Genomic DNA, 19,708 nt, shown 5'->3' on the forward strand with positions numbered 1-19,708 from the left:
AGAAAAATAAGATTAATCAGTTAATCAGGTAAACAACCCAGGCGGAAATGAAAACCTGCATTCAAACCCCTGTAACTTTGTGCCAGTAAGGCCTAGAATCTCTAGAAACTAGAGAATCTCTTCTTTCCAATGAGACCAGGCTCACCCCTGTGTGTCAAAGTATGTGGGAGCTGTACCACTTTTTGTTGGGTAGGTCATGTAGGCGAAAAAGCTGCAAAAGGGGGGCAATGCTTTTAATTCTGTTTGATTGTATATCACATCATATAAAGCGTCCATGAGATTGTTGAAAGGCGCTATATAAAATAAACTTATTATTATTGTTAATAAAGAAAGAAAAAAGAATGAAAAAGAAAAACAGACAGATAGAAATAATTTATGTACATTCTATCTGTGTATCTTTAAATGACAGCCTGAGTCATGCTCGAGTCTACAATAGTAAACGTTCCGAAGAAAGAGAGAAAAAAAATGAAGATTCAGTGTCATTTAAAACTGTATGGGATATAGGATGTTAGAAACAGATACTGTAGAGATTACGAATTCCAGAAAGAATGAATAAATATATGCTGAAAAGAAAAAAAAACCCTGACATAACAGGTTGCAATTGACCCTGTACTTTTAGTGAGTTTTACCCTAGTTTAGTAAGTAATATAGGATTATTGCAGATTTTATAGACCATCAATAAAAAACAGAATACAAGCAGTTTTATTACCCGTACTTGGAATTTGTTTCTGGTTTTCACCAATACTCAAATTTTGATAAATTAATAAAACTATTTTGATAAAATTAATGTTAGTTCTTTCTTTTAAAATAGCTCCTAAGCAATTTTAGAAATATGAGCTAGGTTTAATTCGATACTTCATCTCTATAGCCAGGAAGAGCCAAGTGCCAGGAAAGGTTGTAATGTTAATTTTTCAATGCTAGATGCATGCAACTGCAGGATGGCAATTAGCTTTAATTATATGTAAATGGTATGCAATTAAAGTGTATTATATATTAATCAACCCAAAAAATATTTTTTCCAGTGTAATTACTGTAGTAAGCTTGCCTAGCTACACCAGGTGACATGCACACATCCCAGTCGGATGGCACAAGATGCTAAAAATTGTTTAGTGAGAGTATGAGACTTCAGTAACCTTTCAGATGATTGATGGATGTCATGGTGCACCCTTCCTCACCAGGACAGGCCACCTTCCTAAAGGTTACAGCTCACCATCCTACTCACTCCTGACAATAGAATAGTATGAGCAAGGAAGACACTGGCCTGGGTTCAAACAACCTGCCACTGAACTCTGGATCCAAACAACCTGTAACTTTGGATCCAATCATTGTCAAGTTGATGCAACGAGTCAGCTTGAGTGACACCAATCTGTGAGTGAGTATCCATGTTTAAAAACAGCAAGGATCTGGCACTATAGTACATCAGGTTTGCTCTAAAGTAGGTCAGCTTTAATGAGGGTCTGCAATCTACTGGAGGGCGTAGGTTTAAATATTCACAGGAAGAAACATTTCAATATATTTCAAATAAATGAAATCATAAGAATATAATATATGTTGCGTAAACATTGGTAATTTCTTAGACATAATGTGAAACCTGATCTCTTAATAATAATTTAATCCTAATTTCGTTGTATGCAGGAAATACAATGACAATTAAGGCATTCTTCCTCTTCTTAATAAATGCAAAGGCATTATTATTTGATTTGGATTGATTTCACATGAAAGTGATAAGAAAATATATCTTCTTTATATATATATATATATATATATATATATATATATATATATATATATATATATATATATATATATATAGAGAGAGAGAGAGAGAGAGAGAGAGAGAGAGAGAGAGAGAGAGAGAGAGAGAGAGAGAGAGAGAGAAATTCATTCATTATAATACTATGTTTATTTATTTATTTTTTACTATGTGATTGCATGTGAAAAAACATAGTGACATGTTATGCCCTGGAATTAAACATAACTAACATTTACATATAAAGGATTTGGCAGACAGCCATAAACAGAGTGACTTAAAGAAGTGCTTTGTCATCTCTATCAATAAATATCTGGATACTGGTTCACTAGGTCACAGACTACGAGAACTAACAGTCCACAAGGAAGTAGCATATAGAGTGTCACAGAAATCTCTATACATAGAGGAAATAAACATTTTTTTTTACCAAATGATTGACATTTTTTGTAAACACATGCAGAGTTCTGTCTCCCACTCATAATGATCGTGTTGTGGCATGCATCTGGTCGTATGCATGTAATTTCATGCAGCCATGAGAATGATTTCAGTTTGCTCTTCTTTTGTCAATTGAAAATGAAAAAACATATCAATGTCAAATGAAAAACACTCTGACTGCAAAATACATATATACAGTATAGCTCTAAGTTCATTTTACCACCAAGGTGCTGTCTAGAATAGTAGAAGGAGATGGATGAAAGTGCAGATTTAGGTTACTTTGGGATGTGGTAGTCTAATGGTTAAGGTGATGGACTACTGACTGGAAGGTCATGACTTTCAATCCCAGGTCCATCAAGCTGCCACTGCTGGGCTCCTGAGCAAGGCCCTTCACCCTCAATTGCTCAGTTGTATAAATTGAAATCAAATTTTAAGTCACTCCGGATAAGTGTGTCTGCTAAATGCCGTAAATGTACAGTAAATAAAAACAAATGAAACATAAAGACTATGAAACAAAATGATGAGTATTGAAACAAGGTAATAACATAAATTATATTGACAACAAAAGACAAAACCTAGACAAAGAGTACAGTGCAGGATTTGACAAAAATAGTAATGCTCAGTAAACATAAATGTGATTCAGGTGCAAACAGCCATGTGACGTCAGTGTCACGATCCTGTCATGTGCAGTGACTGGACAGAGTCAAGTCCTGTGCCAGATTCAACACAACCATGACAGGTCCAAGAACAGAGAAAAGCTCGATGCATGCCTTTCTTGTACCCTGAGAGATGACAGGACCAGTCAAGCAATGCTCTATTGTGAAAATAACTCCACATGTCCAATTCAAAGTATGAAAAACCTGCATGTGAAAATCACATTTGTAACGTGCATAACATGGGAACAGTCCATAAGTGACACATGAAACATGCAATGTCTACAAACCCTATATACACTGATGTGTGTGATCTAAAAACAAACAACAACAACAACCAAATGAATGAAGCAGCACGATTTTACTTCAGGATTAATGTATGCACACAAACTTTTTTTTTTTTTTTTAACACAGTCACTTTTAACACGAATATATTCATTATTTCCAAACAGTGCACATTGTTTACAATTAAAATATACTCTCTATTTTAGGCAATGTGCAAGTGGATCAGCGTGAATGAGTCGCAGTCCCCATGTGCCAGAGTGTCGGAGTCGATTAGAATACCCCGTGGTGACCACAGTACACACCAGTGCCTCTCCACAGGGGACAGGGAAGAAGTGATGAACGGAGGAAAAGAGGGAGGGAACAAAGGATGATGTGTGTAGAGGGGTGGCTGTTCTGTCTCTTTAATCTGGTTGATTAAGGTCCTTCACTCTGGGGACCTGACACAGGTTACACTCATACTAATCACTCACACCACAGACTGTAGTGCAGAACAGCGCAGCACTATTCAGCAAAGTGCTCCTCCTCTCCCATCCTGTCTCTAACACTGGCTTATGGACACAAGCGCTCCCTCTCTTTTGCTCTACCACCCTCTTTTTCACAGCGTTCCAAAAGTGCACGGACATCCAATCTCTCTCTCTCTCTGTCTCTCTCTCTCTTTCTCTTCCCCTCTCTCTCTCCCACCCTCTTTGCCTTTTTCTTCTTCATCTGCCTTTTCCTTTTTTTTCTCCCCCTAGCAGCGGCACGCGCCTCACTTCCCGATTATGTGCATTGAGCGATGAGCGTTCAAGTCAGGCAGCGAGCAGGGTAAACACAAAGTAGATGAGAGCTAAAAGGACTCAACGAGGAGGGAGAAGAGGAAGGTGAAGAGCAAACCCAAGGGGTTTGATGAGGACAAATGAAAAGGGAGAGTTTGTGAAGCGCTTGGATTTTACCCATGTGAGGGGTCTCCATCTGATATTTTTTCTTGCTGGCAAAGGACACAACTAAGGTATTTCAATCTCCTTTCCTTTCTATAGCTCTTTGCAGTGTGTGTGTGTGTGTGTGTGTGTGTGTGTGTGTGTGTGTGTGTGTGTGTGTGTGTGTGTGTGTGTGTGTGTGTGTGTTTGCTGATGTTAGCTTTTTCAGTGGAGCAGTAATGAATGCACTGAACAGATATGGAGGGCAGAATAGTGCTAAGAGGGAATTTCATAAAAAGAAGAAGAAAAAAAAAAACCTTCTAACTCTTGGAAAATCTTGTGTTAGAGCCTCAGTACCCAGGGCTATCTGAAGTTTAACCCACTAGCAGGGAGATGCACTTACTTTTTTCTCTATCTGATAAGCCTTGGGCACTTTACACAGTTCAGCAATCAGTCTTGTGGTCTTGGAAGTAACACAATTATTTTCCCTATTTTTGGAAAAGAAAGAGAGTGTGCAGGTGTGTGTGCCTGTAGTGCAGGAGACACAGAGTTACGCGAGGTAATTCTGCTGATGTATGGTTGTTTTGCTGGCTTGACATTAAAGGATGAGATAAAAGTGCACTCCATACAGCACGGATAAAATGACTAAAGTCACAGGGCTCTGATTACTACTCAACACCATGTACAGTTTCTGTAACTGTGTGTAGATGTGGGTGTGCGAGATTTCTTGTTCCCTTTTCCAAGTACACGTCAAACATTTACATATAAAAACGTGTGCTTTGTTGGTCTGTGCTGTGAAGTGTTAAAAACAGAGGTTGAAACGCAGGTGCTGTGAGAGCTTTAGCATCATCAGGGTGCCTTTTTATGTGATTCTGGAAATGAGGAAAAATTTATGACAGTCCGGGGGACCACAAGTGGATGATTCATGTGAGACCGTGTACTGATGATAATAGATTCTCAGTGGAGATGAGTCAATCATGTCAAACACAACAATGAACATTAATGCCCATAGAGCTGTATTCTGCAAGAGAATGTTCTATTTAAGCACATACTTATACTTTTAGAAAATAAATTAATTAATTAATCAAGTGTAGAATTGTACAACAAGGTCTTTTAATATAAAAAAGCAATTCATGTAGGATCGTTTTTAGGAAGCTAAAAGTTTGATCAGACTTACTTTGTACAGTGTGTTTAAAAGTAAACCTGTTTACAAAGCAATTCTATAGAAATCTGAATGTACATTTAGGTTTAACTGGTGTTTACCAAGCCAGAGAAGACAATAGCAAGAAAAAACTCCCTGAGATGATATATATTTATACACTGATCAGCCATAACATAGAAATCACCTGTCTAATATTGTGTATACTCTCATTGTGCCATCAAAACTGCTCTGACCTGTCAAGGTTTGGACTCCACTAGACCTCTGAATGTGTGCTGTGGTATCTTTAGATTCTTTACGACCTGTTAGTTGTGATGTGTCCCTCCATGGATCAGACTTGTTTTTCCAGCACATCCCACAGATACTTAAGTGAATTGATATCTTATCATTTGAAAGTCAACTCTTAATTGTCTACTAGGCAAGTATGTGGACACAGGTCTGCTTTTTACTTTTTTTTTCCTGCACATGTTTAATAAAGAATTGTTCAGTGAAATGCTGGAAAATTTGGGTTTTTAAATCTTAGCAACAAATGGCACGGACACCTTGAGCTTTTTGTTATGTTCTAGAAACCATACCGGGTCAATTTTTGCAGTGTGGCAGTGCGCATTATCCTGCTGATAGAGGCCACTGCTGTTAGGGAATACTGTTGCCATAAAGGGTTGTACTTGGTCTGCAACAATGTTAAGGTAGGTAGTAAGTCTTAAAGTCACATCCACTTGAATACCAGTGTGCCTTCTTCACAAAGAGCATCCTGGTGCCGTCTTTTTCCCAGGTAAACAATGCACACACACCTGGCCTTACACGTAATATAGAAGAAGATGTGCTTCATCAGACCAGGCCACCTTCTTCCATTCCTCCATGGCCCAGTTCTGCTAACATGCTCAGCATTTTCAGTACCGGACAGGGATCAGCATCGGCAATTGATTGCGGCTAAGCTGCCTCATATGCAGCATGCTAGGAATATTCAAAAGGCCTGCTGTTTTGGAGAAGCATCTAGCCATCACAATTCCAATCGTTAAAGTTGATCAGACACTTACCCCTGCTCATTTTTCCTGCTTCAAGCACATCAAGTTCAAGAATTGACTGTTCACTTGCTGCCTAATGCATCCCGACCCATGACAAATGCTAATGTAATGTGATGATCAATATTATTTATTTCACCTGTCACTGGTTTTAATGTTATGGCTGATCAGTGTATATGGTATTACACAGATAAGTATTGCATTACAAAGAAAATGCACTTTGTCTCATTACAGAGGGATTAAACCACCTACTGTGAGGTGTGATTAGCCATTAATGCCACACATACAATGAGACAGCGTATGGGGTCATATACGCTTTGTTCTCTTGCCCTGTGTATTAGGAAGAGAGGTGATATTGCTTTAGAGCCTGATAAACTATTCAAAAGATATATAGAGACACTGAATGAGAATTCACAACATGATATCTTTTAAAGCTGCCAGAAGGTGTAACAAACAACTTCCCTTGATTCCAGGGCAAGGATAATATCCCTTTACTGCTGGGCAGGTGGATATCGACAGCATGTTTTGAATTTGAAACACGCACCCACAGATTGTGCTGAATACGTTCTATCAGGTTGAAACATTCCTTCTTTACAGTATATCAGCACATAAGAAATGCACACAGGATGCATGTAGAACCCCATCACAGCTATGTATTCCTGTATATTTTAGGTATACAGGTATAAATGGTAAGTATGTTACCAATTTACCAAAGTGTGAGACCACATTAGTGCTCATGTGTATGGAAAGTCTATTAGTTATAAATATTTTAGTCCTGCACAGTCTAAATGTAAGTACCGTGCATTTAAGCTTTTACTGTTGCACAGCGAATTGAATGTGCTGCAGTATTAAGTATCATTATATTTAATTATGTAATGCTGGCAACCTTGAATATGCTCCTCCTCAATATACATTTGTTGTTATTGTGGCAAGCCATTTAACCCCCAGTATGCATTAGTTGTGGAAGTCTGAATGTCATTGGCTTGTTAGTGGACTTTTCAGTAAGCATCACTTCTATATTTTATAAGGTCAAATCACACATTAGCAAGAATTCAAATATAAAGATGCAAGAAATGTAAATCAGTGGCATTCCTTTTGCAAATCAATGGCATACTTTTTGCATCCTTTCAAACCTCTATATCTAATCATTTCGCTAATTCTTTTACATTTATACGTTATACATTTACAGCATTTGGCAGACGCCCTTATCCAGAGCGACTTACATTATCTTATTTTTATACAGCTGAGCAATTGAGGGTTAAGAGCCTTGCTCAGGTGCCCAACAGTGGCAGCTTGGTGGACCTGGGATTGAACTCACACCCTTCTGATTGGTAGCCCAACACCTTAACCACTAGGCTACCACAGTCCCTTTTAGTACCAATTTGGCACCGTGAAGCAAGGAATGTGTCTACTTTAGAAAACTACTGAATTTATCCCATTGTTGCTCACATTATTCTTTGTTTTTACAGTCATGTCCTGTGGCGTTTGTCTCGGTAGGTTTACAACCTGATGTTCTTCTTCATCTCCCTGGAGAAACTAAAGCAGAACTAGTATAGAAAATAAGAACACATATTCCCCAGAGTGACTGTAGAAGCACACACCTTAATGAGAAGGTCTCCTTTGACCACTGTTGTACACAAATGGATGAGATAAAGAAAGGAAGCAGAAGAAAAATGGAGACAAAAAGATTCTGTGATTTTCCTGCTGGGTTCTCTGATGACTAATCAGCTGAAAGCACATGGGAGCAGCGAGACTCAGGAGTAGGAGAAGTAGCATTTCCTTCTTTTCTTTTATTACCATCTTCTTCTCTTTATCCAGCTCTGTCTGTCAGTTAGTGAATGTTACCCATCTTTCTCGTTCTCAACACAGCTCATTTGGGCATCTAAAGCAAAATAAAGTGCATTATTGTGGAGGTTCTGTTCTGAATAGGGCCAGAAGAAGCATCTGATTGAAAATCAAATATGGGTCAAATACAAAAAAGTCTTTTGCTGTCTGAAGGCGGTTCATTGTATTGAACATTGTTAATTTGCATAAGTAGTAAATGATAAAATTCCACTCTTACTTCTTCGTTTTCTCATTGTGTGTGTACCGGAGCACACGATACATAGTAATGGCAAACTAATATTCTTAAGTGGAAAACTGACATTTAGAATAATGGCACACATTAACAACAAATGCATAAAGAAATGTAAGAAGTCATAATAAATGTCGTATCCACTGTGCTGGTGTTCTCTGTGTCCACACTGGCCTAAACATACTGCTAGGTGCACTGTATGCATTAGATATTGCCTCTAGGTGTATTTGTGCATGCATTGTGGGTTATGATGGACTAGTGTACCATTTAGAGTAACTCACACCAAGTGCACACAGGATAGAACCGCCCGGACCAAGTGATTACTGACAAGCCTGGCATGTGGCAAAAAAATATAGACAGTAATATCCCATATGAGCCATTTTGGAAGAATTGAACAGCAAAATCAAATAATATTATAAACAATTTATATTCTAAACTCAAAATGCCACAGAAAGTAAACTGCAAAATCACTTTTCAGTGCATCTGTTTTTTTTTTTGTTGTTTTTTTTTGCTTTGTCATTTCTAAGTGTAAAAGTTATGGCACGCTACATTGTTAAACACCCCACACCGTTAGTAATGAAAAGAATGCACTCTTTGCCATAATGAATCTACATCAAGGACAACTTGATGTATACAATACAGTAAATCTTTAAAATTGATGGAAAGGGAGAAGAAGGTATTTATTTATTTATTTATTTGCTTCAGCCAGTGCTGTCTTCCCCGTCATACAACATGAAATTGAGCCATCGAGCATCCTTGAGAAAGAAAATCACTAAATTGTTCTATAAGCTCCCCTCCACAACATCAGTCCTTCCAATAATCTTGGAGCCAGGGGTTTTAACATGACCACAATCCTTATTGAACCACATATCAGAGACAAATACAGTTTTTAAATATGATGTATTTTCTGAAACCTACCCTCGAAAGTTTCTCTGTCTCTCTCTCCTGACAGTTGTAAGCTTTCTGCTGTTCATTTCAAATCACCACTTTCTGCTTCCTTATTAAGGACAAAAGTTCACCTGCTTATCTGCAGCACACAAGAAAGGTTTGTCAGTGTGTGGACAGCAGCTCAATACGTATTCGGTCAAGAGCGATCTCCCCGAAAGGCAATGTAGCAATGATGAAGTTCCATTATGGCCTTGAATGAACGGATAAATGAGGCATGAGCTGCTTTAGGAGAATTCCACTGTAGTCTTATTCACAGAGCTATGACAGTAGAACAGATTAAGGATAATCCTGTGGGATTATTGTGTAACTGACTATTACATGTCACTACAGCAGAGAATGCTGAGGATATGGTTGTACAGAGCTGATGAAGAAGCTACTGATATGGTTGAAGATACAAACCCCAATTGTATAAGCCCTGGGTTTTCATCCTCAGCCTGCCGATCATTACCATATTAACGTCTTCCTCTTCACTTCCAGTCTCGGAAATCTTTTTTTTTTTTTTTTTCAATTTTATTCTAATGCCTGCCCCACTTTCAATCAACACATTTTCTTTTACTTCCTTCCACCCACCTCCCAACCTGCCTATTTTAATGTCAAGATAGTGTCTCGTTTACTGGCTCACAAAATGCTGATGTAGGCAAGAGTCTAACCGCTTTCAACTGTCTTACTGTGAGTCAAATAAACACACAGAAAAAAAAATATGATGTATATTCCATTGGGTTATGGTTAGATTAAGATTTAAGTGTAGCACAGTTAAGTTAGCTGATTCATTAACGTTAATCGATGTTAGCTGATTAAAGTTTAATCCTCAAAGGATAGTAAGACAAGCATTTGTGTGTTTCTCTGATATCTTTTAGTATCCAGCATCATTATTATCCTATATCCAAGTTAACTGATCACTGATCCGGATACAGGACTTGTTTTTGCTCCCAATACCACATCAGTCCTGTAGAATCCTCTGAAGCGATCGATAGTTAAGAATATTTGCTGTGCTGTGACTCACTTTACCTTGGGCTATTTAAAGTTTAAACAACTCAATAAAGTGAATCCTACAAACACTGACAAAATCTAAAAGTCGTGTGTGTGTGTGTGTGATTGTGTGTGTGTTTCATGTGTTTCATGTGTGTGAATATGTGTATAGGAATTAGATTATAGGAGATGAAATTGCACTGTCCTGTTATGATTTCTGTCAACAGTTATTATTGTTACTTAATTTTTGATAAAGGAGATCATGACAGAACTGATGACTTTCACATCTCTAAGTCATCTGTAAAATTCCTCCCTTTATTTACTCATTCAGGACACCACTCTAACACCACTGCAATGCTCACACGCCCTCTCAATTAACCTGTATTGCTCTATTTCTTTTCACCTCTTACACACACACACACACACACACATACACGGACACACACACACACACACACATACACACACACAGACACACACACAGACACACACACAGACACACACACACACACACACGGACACACACACGGACACACACACACGGACACACGCGCGCGCACACACACACACACACACACACACACACACACACACACACACACACACACACACACACACACACACACAGAGTGACAATCAGCAGAAGGGAGCCTAAACATCTCAAATTAAGGTCTGGCTGTGATGGATGTTCCCTTATCTAGGAGAGATATTGCACCTGTTTCCCCCCTGAATGATAGCCACTTCTCCCCCATCATTTATATTGATTTGTCTCCATTTTCACTCACTGCTCGTACACACACACACACACACACACACACACACACACACACACACACACACACACACACACACACACACACACACACACACACACACACACACAGACAAATCACAACGGAACTTTATTAAGTTCCTTTTGTGAGTGCTTCCATAGTCATACAGTTTTTCCCCTTTTGTGCCCTGTGTATAAAAGAAGAAAGGTAAATATGTTAAATAAGATTTGTTCAAATAAGTCTGCTTAAGAACCACATATTTAGCTGCATAAAGTGTAATATTTAATGGGAAATATGTATTATTAGCTATTTATAAAAGCGCCATGTTCTATGCCAAGAAAATGATCATCTATGGGGTTCAAATGGCATCAATATACTGTAGAGTTTTATTGGGTTTCTTGACAAGGTTAAGTAAGAGATTTAAGTCATCACTTGATATAGAAAATTTATTAAGTAAACTTGTACTTTCATTAACTTGAGCAAGTACACAAGTCACACGACTGTTTTCATATGAAAGCAAGTTTAAAAAAATTAAGGCTCATTTTAAGACTAGATGTTTTTTTTTTGTCTAGTTTCTGATTTCGTCTTTAATTAATCAATGTATTCATGCATTTCCCTATTAATTAGTGTATTTAACACTGTTTATATTTTTGTTTTGACAAATATGATCTAAAGTTGCCAGTGTTTAACATTTTTTTCTGCAGTTTTTCCCCTGCCTCTTAGATATGAACACGGAATTTTCAAATATTTTCAATTTGCCAAGCACTGTTTCACTGTTCTCACATTTATAACAGTTTGGGAATGTTTGTGTGCATGTTTGTGTGTGTTTGTGTGTGTGTGTGTGTGTGTGTGTGTGTGTGTGTGTGTGTGTGTGTGTGTGTGTGTGTGTGTGTGTGTGTGTGTGTGTGTTTCAAGCTCTTTAGTCTCTATAGCGATACAAATTCATTATATGACAGTTTTCATCTTCTGAGGATATTTATCTGGTCCCTATGAGGATAACTGACAAAAAAACATCTTTTATTTTACTTTAGTTAAGGTTAGTGGTGGCTTTATTTAGCAGTAACACTCAGATTAAAGGGAATACCATACAAATACTGATTACAAAAGGTGTTTGTCTATTTATGAGGTCCTAAAGAGCATGAATTTAAAGCATAAAGATGAAAGATATATGATTGATATAGGAAAAGATATAGGAACGTAATAGAATTTAAAGATAGATGTTAATTTATGATGGAATCCAATCCAGTTTCCACACTCACAATGTCATATGGAATATGGGACCATGCATAAGCAATGTACATGTAAAACAACCCTTAACTAATGTCTGTGAAGTATTTGCATCATCTAGGGCAGTGGTCCCCAACCCCTGGGCCACGGACTGGTACCGGTCTGTGGATTGAATGGTACCGAGCCACCCAAGGAACATTAAATTATTTCCATTCTATTTACTCTGGTGTATTTCTCTCGGGTTTGTGTGACTTTCCATGGACGAGAGGTTAACCGAGAGCTGAGAGACGTCACCCAAAGCTGCATCAATACCGCGCATGCGCAAAATATCATGATATCGGGCCAGGTTTAGGTGACGTCTGCAGCAGAGCGGCTGCAATCGGCAGTGGCGTTGTAGCTTTGGTGGAGAGAGAAGGTGTGTATCGCTCTTCTCTCTGTTCACCGGTACTTTGTCATGTTTTACAGTGCTTGGTGTACATGTATATTGTGTTTGCTCAAATTTAACCCATAAATTAGCAAAAATGCGTGGAAACAGACTCGTTAGAAAGTTTCCTTGGGAAAAAGAAAAGGCCCGGTGAAGAGACAGAAGAAGAGCCTTCAACATCAAAGAAACATAAAACGTTTTACAGACAATACCATGAGTCCTACTTGAAATATGGATTTATGGCGACAGGTGATTCCCACATACCAACCCTGCTCTGCATAGTTTGCGTTGACCAGCTCTCTAATGAGGCAATGAAACCTTCAAAACTACTTCGCCACTTGAACGCTAAGCACCCTGGATTAAAATACAAGCCCCTGGAGTATTTTGAAAGAAAAAAACGGGAAAACAATCTAAAATATAAACAATCAACGTGAACCCCCTCCCCCTCCCCTCAGCGGTCTGCGGTAAAATGATCAAACGTTGACCGGTCCGTGGCGATAAAAAGGTTGGGGACCACTGATCTAGGGTATTCTGAAATGTCTAATTGTAGTAAATTACGTTAACTGAATTTGTGATATTATGGCGAGTTTTAATACTATGGACTCTATTCTCTGTATGTATCTATGTATCACAAGTGCAATCTCCAGCCACTAGACAAATCCCCTCAGAGAACTCTTGTGACTACTGAATGTCCTTTCCACCAGACAGCTATCAGTGCAGTGAGCCTGGCTCACCACGTCAGTGGCATTCATCAGAAGAGGAGCAACAGAGCTAAAGGACTCCCCTGTGGAATACATGAGGAGAGTCACGGACATGATGGCCTCCTCCAGGGCTTTCTAACCTTAAACATAACCCAGATCACCCCCACTGTCAAAGAAGAACAGATTTCCTGTCAGCCAGGTGAATAACTATTAGTTTACAGACACTGTGGGAGATAGAAGAGAGGAAGGGACAACATATAATAGTGTTGAGATGGGCTTCATGCCTGATCTTTTCATTTCATTTTCTTTCTGCTGTACCTCCTATACTGTATGTAGAGAAATATATATATATGTGTGTGTGTGGGTGTGTGTGTGTGGGTGTGTGTGGGTGTGTGTGTTCTCATGTTCTCTCTAAACTAGACTTACTTTTACACAGAGCACATCTCTGAATGCTGGGATAATGACAAATGGATTGAGGACACCCTTAGAGAAGGACAAAGAGAGACAGGACAAAAGGTTAATAAAGTGAGCGAATGGAAGACAGAAAATGTTGATTCGTGATGGTCAAAATGTGGACACACAGGCAGTGACAAAGGACAGAGAAAGATTAGATGAACGGAGACTATGAAATCTCAGCTGTTTGTAACAAAAATACGAATACCTTGAAGAAGTCCTTTAAATGTCCATGTGACACACGTGTGATGTTTTCAGATGTGCGAACACATGACTTTGTCTCCTGCTTTGGAAGAAATGCAATCAAACCCATGAACAGAAAAATCAATGTTTCATCTGCCAATTTTAAGCATAAGTATGTTTGGCGGTATAGACCCATACTGTTTTCTAAAGGCTAAAATATAATGGATAATTCTTTCCTAAATGTGTCTTTCTTATCATTTAAACTTAGTCATCTGCTTTGCATAACTTTAAGATTCTACGTTTTTTCCCACCCACATCCATCATCCATACCTTCCGTCCATTTTCGTTGCAGCTTATCCTATACAGATTCATGGGGAGCATAGAGTTAGTCCCAGGGGACTGCGGGCGCAAGGCAATGTACACTCTGGATAGAACGCCAGTCTAACGCAGGGCACAATCACACACACACTCACTCACATACTCATTCACATGCTTAAATTAGTTGACAATTTAGATATGCAGATCAGCCTAAAATTCTTGGGGAGGACTGGGGGACGGAAGGAAAGCTAGAGATCCTGGAGGAAACCCCAGAAGCACACACAAAGATGGTAATCAAACCCCCTATCCTGGAGGCCAACATGCTAACCACTAATCTACCTCGCTCCCCACCTCCATCATATTCCTGCAAATGAATATTTCATCTGCTGGCTGTCACTGAAAATTTTAAGTCCTATTCATCTGAGCAGTATGTGGATTTCATTTTATTATGTAGATGAAGAAAAAAGGTTTCTGAAATTAAGTCATTACCCAGTCCACTGAGTCATAATTTTCAATAGCGGGGTCACGCTTGCTTCATAACATCACAACAGCATTAACTGAGCAAATATGTACTAGGGTTAACAGTACAGGGCTCAGATCTTAAACTAGTCTTGAGTTTCCTTCATTTATTTTAATTATGGCAAGGTTTAAACACTATTAATATAAGATGGTTTTGAAAAGATGTGTTTGTATAAGACCTTTAAATACTGAATCTCAGTTAAACCGATATGTGACAAAACAATTTAAGATGGCCATGAAAACAAAGCATTATCAAATACTAACGTGCGTAAAACGATCCTCTTTTCTCTTGCTGACAGTTTTCACTCTTGTATTCCCACACTATTGACTCTGACTTGCAAACATCTAAAAGGAGAGAGAGATGGATGGAGAGAAAAAAAGAAATACATTGAAGACAGACAGGTAATACATCACAAACACCTTACAGTCAAACCATATCTAACAATATCTAACAGTAACGCTTATTTTTAAAAGAGTACATGAGAAAGGTGGGGAATCTGCCAACACATTTATTCATCTCTTTTTACGGCAGTGTTTGCCCTCTTCCTGCTCCACCTGTCTTACTGTACAACTCCTGGTCCTTGGAAAAGCATTATTCAGTCTTGCCAGGCTACATTAAGTGAAAACAGCTTTTTCTAGGTAGGGGAAATAGTGAGGTGGATCTGGATGTGATCCATGATGTGCTGCCACTTTACTGGGCTTCTACACTCCTGGTCAGTTTGTCCAGTAGAATTTCCTACATCATTTTCCTTCAGTCATCCTTTTCACATTATTCTCTTTCTTTGTCCTATTCAGCTAGCAAGGTTGCAGTCCTGTTTCAGCTCACAAATTCTTTCATGGGTTTACTGGAGCTGGGATTTGGGCTCTGAATGGCTTCATTATTTCAACACAGATTTGAGAAGAAGTATTATATTATATTAAACCTTCTAATACTAAGACCACTTTATTTATTTATTTGATTGTTTGTGTGTGTGTTTAGATAAAAAAAAATCAACATTCTCACCTTGCATAAATAAAGGGAAACAAAAACAGTGAATAATGCTTGTAATGCTCTAACACTATCACTTTGGCATCATTCTAAATCTGAAAAGCTCTACTGTGCCCCAAAAAAGCCTCTTCTACTTGCAAATGTTTTCATGCTAATTTAGGTGCCTATTATGCCAGAATAGTAGTGTACTGTAAGTAGTGTGACCAAGTAGTATGTGCAGCAGGTAACTAGGTCTCAACATCTTGTCAGATCTGACCCACAATATATTCCAACATCGCCGCTGTCTTGTCACAAACCTACTATCAAGGGCGAAAAACTATAATTCCCATAAGCCCTCTTAAACAAGGACACAAGGACAAGAGTACCCTTATTTCTTATCTAAGATTATGGCTCTCATAAAAAATGTGGAAAAATAGGCACTGAGTAGATACCATGATCATCATCTGTTTCTAGCTCAATTATTCAGAAGACTGACAATTTACCATAAAATGACCCATCTCTGCACAACACTCCCTTAAATCACAGTGACTGCAAAGGACATCTTCTGTCTTGCATTGTGTTTTGAGTAAACAACTTCAAGTAAGAATTGGCCCCCACATACTGCCACTGCTTCTTTTATAAACCATGAACCTAGGGAAGAGATAAAGCACTGCTCTCCCACCATAAAAAAGGAATAAGAAATCATCCTGACACAGCCACGCATCTTGAGCCTGAAGAGACGGGAAATAGTGAGAGGAGTATTTCTGAAGGTCATTGCGTGCCAGCCACTTCCCTAGCCGTAATCACCAAGGGCCATGATGAATTTGAAAGGGTTGCTATAGGTGGAGGTTAATCCATTTGGTTCAGGTGGGAAATAGGTGGCAGAGAAGTGGGAATAGTGTGTGATAGCTGAGAGCGAGAATAGTAAGAGTAAAATTCATGAAAGCCAACAGAGGCTGTGACTGAAGTGAGAATACTATGTTAATTCGACATTTCAATAAAAACACCACTCAAGGGCAAACTATGTACAGTATTTTCCGCACTCTAAGGCGCACCTTAAAGCCTTAATTTTTCTTAAAAATCGGCCATGCGCCTAATAATCCGGTGCTCCTTATGTGTGCACCGAGTTCCAAAAATCTGTAAAAATGTTGTGCGACTTTGGTAAGCGCTCCGCTTGATTGACTGTCGGACCATTTCCCGCTAACACAGGGACGTAATATATACACTACGTACGCTGGCAGCGATAAACCAATCAGAGAACATTACGTAATACGTACAGTACGTACGCTTACCTCCGCCACGCCTCCGGTAGGTATAACTACAGGTATGTTCCAAAACAACATTTGTTTCTTCCTAACCATTTTGGCGGTAAATGCACCTTAAGTTGGTTTGCCATCCGCCAATAAACAGAAGAAGAAGAAGAAGAAGAAGAAGGCACAATACAAACTACAGGCTATCAGTTACACGGTTGTAAATGGGAATAGAGCAGCTGAAAGAATTCAACATCAATGTAGCTATGGTTCGGAAGTGGAGGAAGCAAGAAAATGTACTGTACCGAGTTAAGAAAACACAGTACATGAAGACTTTGATGGATTTGTGGGAGAAGATTGATTAAAAAATAATGTGTATGTATTGTTAAATAGCAGAATAAAGTTAAACTAAACTCACTGTTTTGCTTCTGTTACTTTTTTTTGTAGGCCGTATGTTTTAGCATGCGCCTTATAATACGGTGCGCCTTATGTAGGGGTTAAGTACAGACATAGAGCCCGTAATTGAGACTACGCCTTATAGTCCGGTGCGGAAAATGCTGTACCTGTTTTGGCAACTATCTTAAGATCATCAGCCATAATGGACAAGACATGTGGTATCTTAGTGGTTAAGGTGTTCAACTACTGATTGGAAGGTTGTGAGTTTAACCTTCAGTTGCTTAGTTGTTCTGTATAAGAGTGTCTGCCAAAAGCTGTAAATGTATATCATTGAAACTGCATTAGGGGGTAATCCGGTTTCCTCCCTCGGTCCAAAGACATGCATGGTAGGTTGATTGGCATCTCTGGAAAATTGTCCTTAGTGTGTGATTGTGTGAGTGAATGAGAGTATGTGTGTGCCCTGTGATGGGTTGAATGAATGAATGAATGAATCTGCATTTTTTGCTCTGCCTTTCCTAGTTAGAAGAGTTTAATTTGGTACACATTCAGACTTTTCCTCTTTTCATCATACATGGGTCAGAGAGAAAGCAAACATTTCTAGCTGATAGTGAAGAGTTTATATATCTACCTACCTACCTACAGTATCTATCTATCTATCTATCTATCTATCTATCTATCTATCTATCTATCTATCTATCTATCTACCTACCTACCTACCTACCTACCTACCTACCTACCTACCTACCTACCTACCTACCTACCTACCTACCTACAGTATCTATCTATCTATCTATCTATCTATCTATCTATCTATCTATCTATCTATCTATCTATCTATCTATCTATCTATCTACCTATCTACCTACCTACCTACCTACCTACCTACCTACCTACCTACCTACCTACCTACCTACCTACCTACCTACAGTATCTATCTATCTATCTATCTATCTATCTATCTATCTATCTATCTATCTATCTATCTATCTATCTATCTATCTATCTATCTACCTACCTACCTACCTACCTACCTACCTACCTACCTACCTACCTACCTACCTACCTACCTAAATGCATTAACCAATATAGGAAAATTCTCCAAGGCTATTTTTATTGGCTTACTCCCTGCAAGCCTTAATGGAATACCTACCTACCTACAGTATCTATCTATCTATCTATCTATCTATCTATCTATCTATCTATCTATCTATCTATCTATCTATCTATCTATCTATCTATCTATCTATCTATCTATCTATCTATCTATCTATCTATCTATCTATCTATCTATCTATCTATCTATCTATCTATCTATCTATCTATCTACCTATCTACCTACCTACCTACCTACCTACCTACCTACCTACCTACCTAAATGCATTAACCAATATAGGAAAATTCTCCAAGGCTATTTTTATTGGCTTACTCCCTGCAAGCCTTAATGGAATTCTCTAAAATAAATAAATACAATGTTGAAAGTGCTTGAAAGAATGACAAACTGACTGAGGCCTGTCTCAGAAAAACAAATCAATGAAGCAAAAGATTTTCTATATGCTATACAGCCATCAAGCACTGTACACGGACAATACAGCAGACAAAATACCGCTGCTCACATTCAGACTGTGGGTTGGGTGGCTGATGGTTATGGAAATAATCAGTGCATGAGCCAATCAATTAGTCAACATTGTACAAAGAGTCAATGGAATTTACAAGAAAAGGTTGCAAAAGGCAGGGATCTTCACAATGTTTTTTACTTGCCACTGAGGTCATGTGCTCAAGTTCAATTTTAAAATTAATCAGCCAATTATTGATAAGGGGGAGAAAACAATCATAATATTTACATGACAAAATAAGTACCATTAATAAGTAAGTTGATGCATAATATGTTGCTAGTATGCATATTTCAGGAATACCTTTTGTTAACTTTAAGCATAATAGAGAATAAAGTGGCCATGGGCATTTCGGGATGTAAATCGTATAGTCTTAAATTGAACTAAAATTGAATCCTTGAAGTAAAGGAAAATATATGAATTTACCACACTGATTTGGTTCAGCTGAAATAAAAAAATAAAAACATGAGGCAAAAGCTATTTCTTTGCAATAGAGACATCAACAAACATGCACAGACAGTAAAACAGATGAAATTCAGCTGTTTATATTAATCCGAGCAGGATGGCTGGAGGTTATGCATGAGATCAGTGCATTAGTCTTTAGTATAAATGTTCAGTAGTATTCACCAAACAAAGTCTGATTTTCTATGCTTTCATACCATTATTGCATGATGATAAAGATATACATAAATAAGA

General features: G+C 38.3%; 1 protein-coding gene across 1 annotated transcript in view; it reads left to right on the forward strand.

Moving 5' to 3' along the window:
* Nucleotides 1-3,537: 3,537 nt before the first annotated feature.
* Nucleotides 3,538-19,708, forward strand: part of LOC113662507 (cadherin-12) — a 105,566-nt gene continuing 89,395 nt past the window's right edge. Inside the window, exon 1 of the mRNA XM_027177396.2 lies at nt 3,538-4,111. The gene's annotated coding sequence lies outside the window, so the exon portion shown is untranslated. The remainder of the gene's footprint in view (nt 4,112-19,708) is intronic.

This window comes from Tachysurus fulvidraco, chromosome 8, assembly GCF_022655615.1.
Source record: "Tachysurus fulvidraco isolate hzauxx_2018 chromosome 8, HZAU_PFXX_2.0, whole genome shotgun sequence".
NCBI lineage: Eukaryota > Metazoa > Chordata > Actinopteri > Siluriformes > Bagridae > Tachysurus > Tachysurus fulvidraco.